The sequence below is a fragment of the Sceloporus occidentalis genome, unplaced genomic scaffold (assembly GCF_023333645.1).
Source record: "Sceloporus occidentalis isolate IW3139 unplaced genomic scaffold, rSceOcc1.0.p SCAF_31, whole genome shotgun sequence".
NCBI lineage: Eukaryota > Metazoa > Chordata > Lepidosauria > Squamata > Phrynosomatidae > Sceloporus > Sceloporus occidentalis.
In genome coordinates, this window is record NW_028317011.1 from 2,123,744 (window position 1) to 2,134,296 (window position 10,553).

General features: G+C 38.0%; 1 non-coding gene across 1 annotated transcript; it reads right to left on the bottom strand.

The window, feature by feature from the left end:
- Window positions 1–397: 397 nt before the first annotated feature.
- TRNAP-AGG (transfer RNA proline (anticodon AGG)) lies at window positions 398–469 on the bottom strand. The gene has a single exon. It is a non-coding gene; the product is annotated as a tRNA-Pro (tRNA).
- Window positions 470–10,553: the final 10,084 nt, after the last annotated feature.

Consider the following 10,553-nt stretch of genomic DNA (forward strand, 5'->3'; position numbering starts at 1 on the left):
ATCTCTGGAATCTACTCCCAAGGAACCTTCAGCATTCTCCCTCCCTCCCAACTTTCAAGAAACATCTAAAAACCCACTTCTTCAGAGAAGCAGCACCATCTTAGCTGCTAGAACTTCCTTGTCATCGATACAACCCCCACAATACCTCTCACCCTTTCTCTATGCCTTATGTTTGTCACCTCATTTCCCTCTAGATTGTAAGCTTGCGAGCAGGGCTCTCTCCACCAAATGTATCGGTTTGTCTTAGTCTGTCAATTCTTGTCTTGTCATATCCCTTGAATTTATGTATTGTATTAAGCGCTGCGTAAACTGTTGGCGCTATATAAATAAAGGATAATAATAATAATAATATTATATAGCTACAATTCTCAAGTACTTCCTAAGGTTGGAAAAGACGGGGCTCGTCCGGGATTTGAACCCGGGACCTCTCGCACCCTAAGCGAGAATCATACCCCTAGACCAACGAGCCATGTAAGCTTCACCTCAAACACATTTTAGAATGGGGCTGGGGATTAAAAAAAACCCACCATCTATTTTGCTATGAATCTTTAATTTAGTTTCAGTTCACTAAATTGTAGGCATCATACCGACTTTTATAAGGTAAAGCCAACATAATACGAAACAGGGCTGGAGGCAGCCATGGACTTTAACGATGGCAGCTGCCTAATAAGGTAAGTGTAGCCACATGTTACATTTTTATGCTGATGTGGCATGCAGCTGTGCATATACAGCTAGTGGCCATATACTGCGGCAGGAGATCAGGGAAGTATGAGGCACTGTCAGCCAGCAGCACACCGGACATTTGCCCTGTGTGTCTGGGCCTGTTTACAAATATGTATACAATATAAAAAAATATTTTTGTGTGTGTTTTGAATGTAGTGATCTATACAGATATGCTTTGTTGCACCAAAGAGAACATTCACATTGGCCTAAGAAAGAAAGAAAGATATACTCCCCCTGTCCCCATTGGGTGATTTTAACCAAGAGATTCTATTGGTCACTACATGGTGGTATAAAAGAACTTAGAGTGTTTGTCTAGTATATTAGGCCGAGATAACAAATCTAAGGGCTTACAAAAAACCCATTTATGCATGTGATGCGTGCACTGCATTTTGTGAAAAACCTAAAAGAAAATTACACTTTATAAAAAAAATAAAGGATAGTAATATTCAAATATGACAGCAGTTAACCCTTACAAAGACAGCAGTACTGTACACAGTTCCTATAATTAAACCGAACATATGCTCTATCATCATTTATATAGCACCATCATACTCTGCAACGCTGTACAATGTAACTGCGTAATCACTTACGGACGCTACATCACTATTGCCTCCCAGCCAACTACCCCAGATTTTGGTCTGATGAAAACAAGTATTAGCCATATGTGTTTTAACAAACATACAGCTGCCTGTTGGTCATTCCTCACATTGATTTTGGTCAGGTGAGTTTTTGGGTTGTAGTACTTGTTGTATATACTTCTCTCTCAAACCAATACCACCAATTGATATGCGTGGAGAATAATCCGTTCTGCGTTGTGTATTAATGATAAATGTAATACCCTTGTTACCTCCTCCAAGAACTACATATAACCGTATCCCCTTTTCCAGATAATATATATGTCTAGTTCTACTAAGGTTTTCTATCTGATATTACAATAAAACAGCCAACCCAAGATTCTTACCAGAGAGAGAGCTTTAATTAGAATCTACCCAGATTAATGTTACAGCAAAGACAAAACCAGAGTTACAGTGATATACAGATGACAATCATTCATACCACTCACAAACATCCCATCTATCTAATATCTGCTGCTAAGTGTGTATGCTGTGTGGGTGATGTGCCAAAGGTGAGACTCACCAATCCAGTCTCCTTCTATGTGTTTCTACAATGTCTTTTTAAGGGATTTCTCTATTGATGTGTAAATGAGGTCCCTGTCCTCTGTTCCCAAGACCCCACCGTGTGATGTTATTGACTTGCTATGTTTCCCATGCCTATCTCCAGGTGATGCATTTCCTTCCTTCTCTACATAGTATGCAGGTGTGATATCTTCTTACAGCTGTCTTTCCTGTTACTTCCCCCCTAAGTGGCTTGCAGCTATCATACATACATATATACACATAAACTTAATCAAGCACATATTAATTACAGATATACATACTTTGTATTTACCCCAACACTCCCCCACTTGAATAAGATCCATATAGGAACTTATTCATAAAGACATATACCAACTCAAACCCAAACAGTATTACAAGAACCAATATACTGGTATTTTATATCCCTACAATTGATGCTAGCTCTAATCGTTCCTGCTTGGTGTGTGTTTTTTTCAGTTCTTTCCTCTAGAAGCAATATAAGATGAATAAGGAGCAAATTAATACAAATTGCAGGAATACAAATATTACAGAAGCAGTTCTTAATCCTGGGTGTGTGTATACATTGTAGGGGATGCTCCACCAGGGCTCTTGAAAGCTGTGTGTAATTTCTTTAGTGCTGGCTAAATTTTCTTTCACCAGATCCTGCAATTGCACAACCCTTCTATTATTTCTTTTAAATAATGTATCCAAATCTATGTTAAGTGGCGGGATTGTTTTAAATAGTGAGGGAATCATCTTATTCCAATTTCCCAGCTCCTCCTGTACCATGTTCACAGATACCTGTGTGAGTTGAATGTTAGCTCTTATGACCTCCTTACCCACTTTCATGGAGCCATAGGTGAGATTAACACACCATCCTGTAGCAGGTACCTTACAAGGTACAGTTTGTTGCCAGAGAATTTTAGATACACCCAGTGCACAGATCGTAGGGCCCTGCCCATGTACCACCCTTTTCCATCCATTTACAGTTCTGTGAAGGTGAACTGGGCAGCTCCCTGAGCTCTCCATTATGCATCCATCTGACCGGACTAGGGGTTCTAGTACACAGGAACAAAGCCAAGCATTTTTACGTCTGTCACAGCAACTGGGGTTAATAATCTTCCATAACTGGTTTTCTTTTACCACCAAGCGGGTTTGTGGCAGGAGTTGTTTTAAAACATTAGTGCCATTAGCCACGTCTAACTCACCCAGCATAGTCATCTTATAAACAGGTACAGGCTGTTCTGTCCAAACTGGAATGTCGATTAGTAATGGAATTACCTTTTTCCCTACTTTACACTTATTGCACCAACTCTGTAGACTTTTAATTTTGGAAAGGACTACATTCTGGCAATCTATGCCAAATTCCCTAACCAGATCAAAAACTAGGGTAGAATTCACAATTCTGGGCCATTCCCCTTGTTTTATTTCTTGGAGGCCTAAATTTAGATGTTCAACTAGTAGATTTCCGACTATACCACATACCATAGCCTTGGAGACATCATTATTCTCAACTGATTCTCTCAGAGCATTTACAGATATATTAATCCATTGCAAATCTGCAGCAACTGTGTGAATGTTCTGTATTGATAGATCAGTTTCGGCTAGAGTGTTAAATTCCACACGTCCCTCTTTAAGTAAAATTTGTTGCAACCCATCTACAAATTTTTGTTCTCGTGAGTTTAGATCCTCTATGTCTCCTCTATTCCAAATTGAGGTCCCCAAACTGAATCCTGATATTATATCAGTACCCAGATCCCTTTTTTCTCTCTCTCTAAAACGAAGCCCTTGTGTAGCATCCCAGAATAGATTAATATGTGCTTGAAACACCTTTTTAAACCATTCTTTCAACATTTCTGGGCAGCTCTCTGGTATATTAAATGAAGAAAAATTTAACAATAAAGGTAATGTTACATAAGACACATCTGTATAAGCGACCGTTTGTGTTGGTTGTATGAATAATCCATGCTCTGGCCAGGGGGTGGTTGTTGGGCAGTCCTGTGAGTTAGTAAGTTGTACTTTAATTTCTGAGTCTACTATAGTATGCAGTCCACTGTGATTTGGGTTGCATGTCACAGAACCATCCTGGGTTAATGTAAAATTTCTTTCCAGCAGCATCTTTATTCTCACTTCCTTTGTGGTATTGGTCCAAAATGTACTGGTACTCTTATGCATATCACTCCGTCCTGGATAGCTCCAAACTGCAAATTCAGAGGGAAGGTTAGACTTAGGCATTGAAATATTACACTGTACCACTATCCATCCCCCTATAGCCCCAACCACGGTATGCTTATCCTTAAATGTAACTTCTGGCGATTGCCCCTTTACTCTTAAAGTTACTCTGATTTCTCCTTTTTCTTCTGAACGTCTTTCCTCCCTCTTATAAGATGTTAATTTCCTGCAAGAAATAACATGTTAATGTCCCGATCCACGGGTTTGTTTACTTTCTTCTTTTTTTTTTTTCATTTAGTATCATCTCTTCTTTTTCTGAAAAACAAATACTTTAAAACAAATAGATTAGCATCATATGTTACAACAACAAATGAAAACAAATCTAGAAGACCACACTAGTTTTATTCTGTTTTTCAACTCTTTCTTTCTGTGCCTTAATAACATGGTAGGGAATCCAAGGCTTGATATAGTCTTTCCTAACATCATTACCTCTTCCCTGAGATCCCCACCTAGTGTAATTAAAACAACTCTTATCTACCTGCCTCCAACTATCAACCATGGGTCTTTCCTGAACATCGTGTTCTTTAGCAGAGTGAGAGTGGCAATTTCTGGCAAAATGTCCTACTTTACCACAAGCAAAACATTTAAAGGCTTCCCTTTTACCTGTGGGTCCTTGAACTTTATGTTGTAGCCTGCTCTGATACAACTGTCTCTGAAGCGAGGGGCTTAATACAGACACAGGCTTTGCAATGATTTTGCTGTGATTTCGGATTATTTTATGATTAGCATTACTTTGCTTCTCATCTAAACCTTGCCCATCTATTTCAACTGCAGCCACAACATCATTTCTTTTCTGTAGCTGTACATTTAACTTGTTACCGTTAGCTGTGCAATGCACAGGATCAGCCTCCCTCTTACTGCAGGCTGCCAGGGTCCTAATCTCCCCCTCTGCATCCCTCAGCCTCTGAGTAAGGCACTCATTTGCACTACGCAATTCCTCAATTTCTTGCAAAGTCTGCTGGTTGCTTACACATAAAGCTGCAGCATTCTGTGCAAAAAGCTTACACTTCTCAACTTCAATGTTTAAACCTAGAACTTTTGCTTCCAAAAGTTCTTTTTGCTCTTTCATTGATTTGTGCTGCTCCGCTATCCAACGAGCAGCAAAATCCAAAGCAGTTTTCACTCTAAGATCAACAATCTTATTATTTAACGCGTTATACATCTCATCATGCTTCTCAGATTTTACTTTAATTGAAACATTCAGCTCTGCCAACTTATCCTCCTTTGCTTTCACAATTTCTTCTAATCTTAAACAACAAGAGAGTAGTCCTTGCACAATGCAACCTTTTCTTTTACTCTCCGACACCTTTTTTTCAAATAATGTCTCTCCCAAAAACTTCTGCAACATCTCCCATGACTGTTTACAGTCCTGTGGGATTTCATAAGGACCACCATGTCTCTTAATATAATTCAGAAGCCATTTCTTAACATTTTTAGAATAAGTAACTTTTGCATCCTCCATGTTGCATGTCATATTAAACGAACAAATCACAGCAATATAATATAATAACAATTATACTCACCACACTCCAGGCAGACTCTGTAAAGTTCTTCTGGCCAAGGGTCACGGCACCAATATGTTGTATATACTTCTCCTCTCTCAAACCAATACCACCAATTGATATGCGTGGAGAATAATCCGTTCTGCGTTGTGTATTAATGATAAATGTAATACCCTTGTTACCTCCTCCAAGAACTACATATAACCGTATCCCCTTTTCCAGATAATATATATGTCTAGTTCTACTAAGGTTTTCTACCTGATATTACAATAAAACAGCCAACCCAAGATTCTTACCAGAGAGAGAGCTTTAATTAGAATCTACCCAGATTAATGTTACAGCAAAGACAAAACCAGAGTTACAGTGATATACAGATGACAATCATTCATACCACTCACAAACATCCCATCTATCTAATATCTGCTGCTAAGTGTGTATGCTGTGTGGGTGATGTGCCAAAGGTGAGACTCACCAATCCAGTCTCCTTCTATGTGTTTCTACAATGTCTTTTTAAGGGATTTCTCTATTGATGTGTAAATGAGGTCCCTGTCCTCTGTTCCCAAGACCCCACCGTGTGATGTTATTGACTTGCTATGTTTCCCATGCCTATCTCCAGGTGATGCATTTCCTTCCTTCTCTACATAGTATGCAGGTGTGATATCTTCTTACAGCTGTCTTTCCTGTTACTTCCCCCCTAAGTGGCTTGCAGCTATCATACATACATATATACACAAACTTAATCAAGCACATATTAATTACAGATATACATACTTTGTATTTACCCCAACAGTACTATTAAAATATATTATATATATAGGGGGGTTTGAAGTGTTTGGTAAATAAAACTGCAGGTATGAACCACTGCCTTCCACTTAAGTAAAATCATTAACAACTAATCTTTTTTTTTTTTTAAATCAAAAATTGTACAGGAATGTCTGGCCATCATACGAAGGATGAAGTGGGGTCTACTCACTGAAAGAGTTGTTGTTTCTACACTAAAAGGAGAGTATGCAGGAGAGTTGTGGTTTCAGCTCCCTTGCTTCCCTTTTCATTATGAAGGGTCTTGTTTCAATTCAATGTGTGAAGATACTTATTTTTATTGTGTGAGGGAGACTCTTAAGAAAGTTTAAAAATTAGATATAATTCTACACAGGAATTGTTCAAGAACAAGACATTTTAAGTTCTCCAATGACTTAATCAAACTGCAGACCAAAACTCTATTGAGATGCGGCTGGCCCTATAACAAGCGTTTCACACCAGCTCAGCCACAAGTGTGACGGGGATAAAGGTGTTTTCCATGGAGGGGTTAGTTGGTCAGGCTCATAATGTTGTGGAGAAATTTCAGATCAACAACTACTGGAAGCATTGCATTGTACTAATTGCTGCTAAAGGTGGCATAATTGTGTTTTGCACTATGCAATATTGCCTACATTTTTTTTTAAATAAAATGACCAACCGTTGTCTTTTATGTAATATTAAGTTTTGGTTGGTGATCTAATAAACTTCCAGTGCCACAAATATGTAGAAACTACTATGCTAGAAGCTTTGATTTAAGAATAACTGTTTACGGAGTCCACACATATGACTTACCAACCCCACAGAGTAGAAATGCCTTTGCCTATATTAATCAATTCACACGCTCATTACAGTGAATTTTGAAAGGATGACTACAAACCCTTGTTTAAAGTACTTTTATTTCTTACTTTTACATATTTGCACAAAACAAGTCGGACTCAGGCATGTGGTTAAAGCTAGTAAAGATGCTTTTTTGGATCCAGATGCACATAGCACAAAAACATGTAAACATAAAATGGAAAAGGCTCAGATTTCTAACACGGAAACTTGAGATGTCAGTATCACCTTTTTAATCAGAGGCTAAAATAATCAGGTAGAATTTGAAAAATACAGAAATCATACAAATCCTTCATTTTAAGTCAAATAGGAAACATCCACGAGTGAATTTACAAACATGAAGGTTGTCAATACATAGCAGAGGATGTAATCAGACACATTTAGTACGAAGGGCCAATTCAGAGGGTCTTGTGCAAAGATCTTCGTGAGAAGTCTCCCATCGTCTTACTAAGGTTCATTGATGAGTGCCATGAAGCATTTGGCTTCGCCGTGTCATGAGTGGCGAGGTAGGTGCCTCTGGTCCTGCTCTGCCTGAATATGTAGACGTGCCATCCTATGATCCACTCCATCTGCCTATAGTTATGCACCCCACAAGTGTCAAAGTTTGTTCACTTAAAATATTAGGGGTTTGCTGATGGGTTTCTCCCCTAAAATGACCAAAATTGACCCTTCATACTACTATATTACTGTAGCTCTGGAATACTTACTTTAGCATTCATATACCAAGTTGGGGTTGGGCAACCTTTATCTGGAATACCCTCTGCACCATTCCAGACCTTGACCAGACAGTCTAACCTGCTGGGGAATGTAGTCCAAGAACAAACTAGAGAGTCAAGGTAGTCTACTCCATGACTAAACGGATTAATAGGAAGTAATCAGAGAAAAATTAACAAGAGTCAAAGCTCTATGGTTTGTCTGTAAAATTGGTTTCACAATTATTATAAAAACATTGGCATTCTAATAGTGTGATTTTTATAACGCTCACAACTTCCCTTCCGTTTGCAATAACACAAGCAAACTGTGTAAAGAAATAAGCTCAGAATTATCAAATAAATAATAGAATGTTGAAAGACAATAACGCTCGGTAACAATGTTGGCGTTGCTATTTTTTTTTTTTTTTTTTTTATTTAGCTATCAAAATCTTTTGTGCTAGTTTGACGGAGGGAGGCAATAGCAGTGCTGCCGATTATAAAATGGCTTACACGTTGTATTAGTTAGGGTACCCTGTATTCTATGGCAGGAACTGGCTTAGTCCGATTTAAAGCGATAACGTAATTGCCTGCAAAATGGCTGCAAGGACCTGAGTAGATATTGCTGGCTGGACCACAAGGAACATTTGTGCCATTAATGGAGGATTATATGCATTGGGACTAAGGGACTAGTTTAGGATGCATATACAATACGGCAGAGTGTGTTCTATAGTTGAGCACCTAAAGGGCTTAGCAAGCAGCAGAGATTTACAAATGCAGTAAGCACATGTACTAAAAGTATAGTTTTACATATGCTACAAGCCTATGATTTAACAGCGATCATTAATGCTTTCACATACAATTTTTGGTTTCTTTCTAAGAAAATGATTAGCGCATACATTATCCGATACTATAAGATTAATGCGGTGACATATACTGCCGTGTCTACTATGATCAGACATTACATTTTACAAGTTTGTGTTTCTCGTCTTTATATATATGCTATACAATCACAAAATACATGAATGCACAATTGTCCGTTTACAAACTATTATTCCGTATTTTACATTTTCTACAATACACAAAATACATTTTCTGATTCACAAATCTTACAAGTCACCTCGACACATTTTCTGCTACAAACTGAAGGTAGACATCATTTAATTTCATTGCCTGATGGTTAACCTTCCAGTAAACTCTGTATTAAAGATTCACCAGAAGAATGACAATTTATAACAGTTAAGAGTCTCAAACTGCTAGACATCTCCATGTTCCCCACAATTGTTGGTAAGAGAAGGCTACAAAAAGCACTTATTACAAGCTAAATTAGTGAAATTGAAAATAAACCATAAGATTATGTATTTAACAGAATAAAAAATGAAATACAAGTCACATTATTTTTAATGCCATTTATTTTTTTTTAAACCTAAAGCTGTAGGGAATAAAAATGTTAAATCGCATGGGAATTAAAGCAAACCCCCCCCCCCAAAAAAAACCCTAAAGGTGTGGGTGCCCAAAATACAGGAATGCAAAGATGCATTTTCAACATAAAAAGGTGTTTTAAAAAAAATGGGGAAACATTCATATCAGTTATTGCTGAACTTGCATATGGGAGAAAAGAAAAAAAGAAAGTGTTCACTGCGAAGTTGGCTATAACAGCAAAATCTATGCCATATAGAAATTAAAGTAGTAGTACATTTTATGGTAATCAGCATATCTAGCTCTGCAGCATGTGTAAACTAAAAAATACTAAATGGATTGTTTCGGTCTATAGAAAGGTGATTGAGCAGTGTGTAAGAAAGAAAAGAAAAGCTAATTTTTCCTTAATAAAGCCGTAATTCCATCAATAACACGTAAAGCTTATTGGGAAACAGAAGAATCTACTTGATATGTTCCTTCCTCCTGTCCACAGATATGAACTGCACTATGGGACACAGAACATGGTTCACTGTAAACGGATCATACTCTGGCCCGCGAGGCAATCTTTCAATGTAACATGGAAGCATTTGGCCCTGTGTATAGGAAAGGAAAGGCTGTTACATTCAGTTGAATGGCTCAGCTCCTGTGATACGGAAACATACTGTATACAGCCTACATTGCAGCTAACAGATTCTGCTATTCTGTACTATGTTAAACATTGCACTGAGCGAAGCACTTACCAATAGTGGTCAATGCCTTACAGGAAAGTTAATGCGACTCCACAGATGACAATACACAATAAAATAACCAAATTCAGTTGGTAGAATCTTTTCCCTTGGAAGCCAACTGATCAGCACCCTTTGTTTAGGTTTACTCAGAACCCTGTAAGTAATCTGGAGACATTTGGTGTGGGAATGTAGATTTCTTTTATCAATGTATCTATATAGCTCTTCCATGCTTAGGTCACAAGATTAGGAATTGGCATATTCGATAAACATTTCCCCTCTTTTAAAATAATTTGTTTAGCCTTTGTAGCTGCAAAAGGAAAGCGCAGGAATCACGGATGGAAGAAAATAATATGATTTAGAGTAGTTAGTTTGCGCTGATAGCGTATTTGCAGGATCGTAGTCATGGTGTTTAAATCATTGAAGTCTTTTCACACGCCCAATGAAGAGGTGTTTATAGTGCAAATACTCTCCACTTGGCGAGTCAGTAAACAG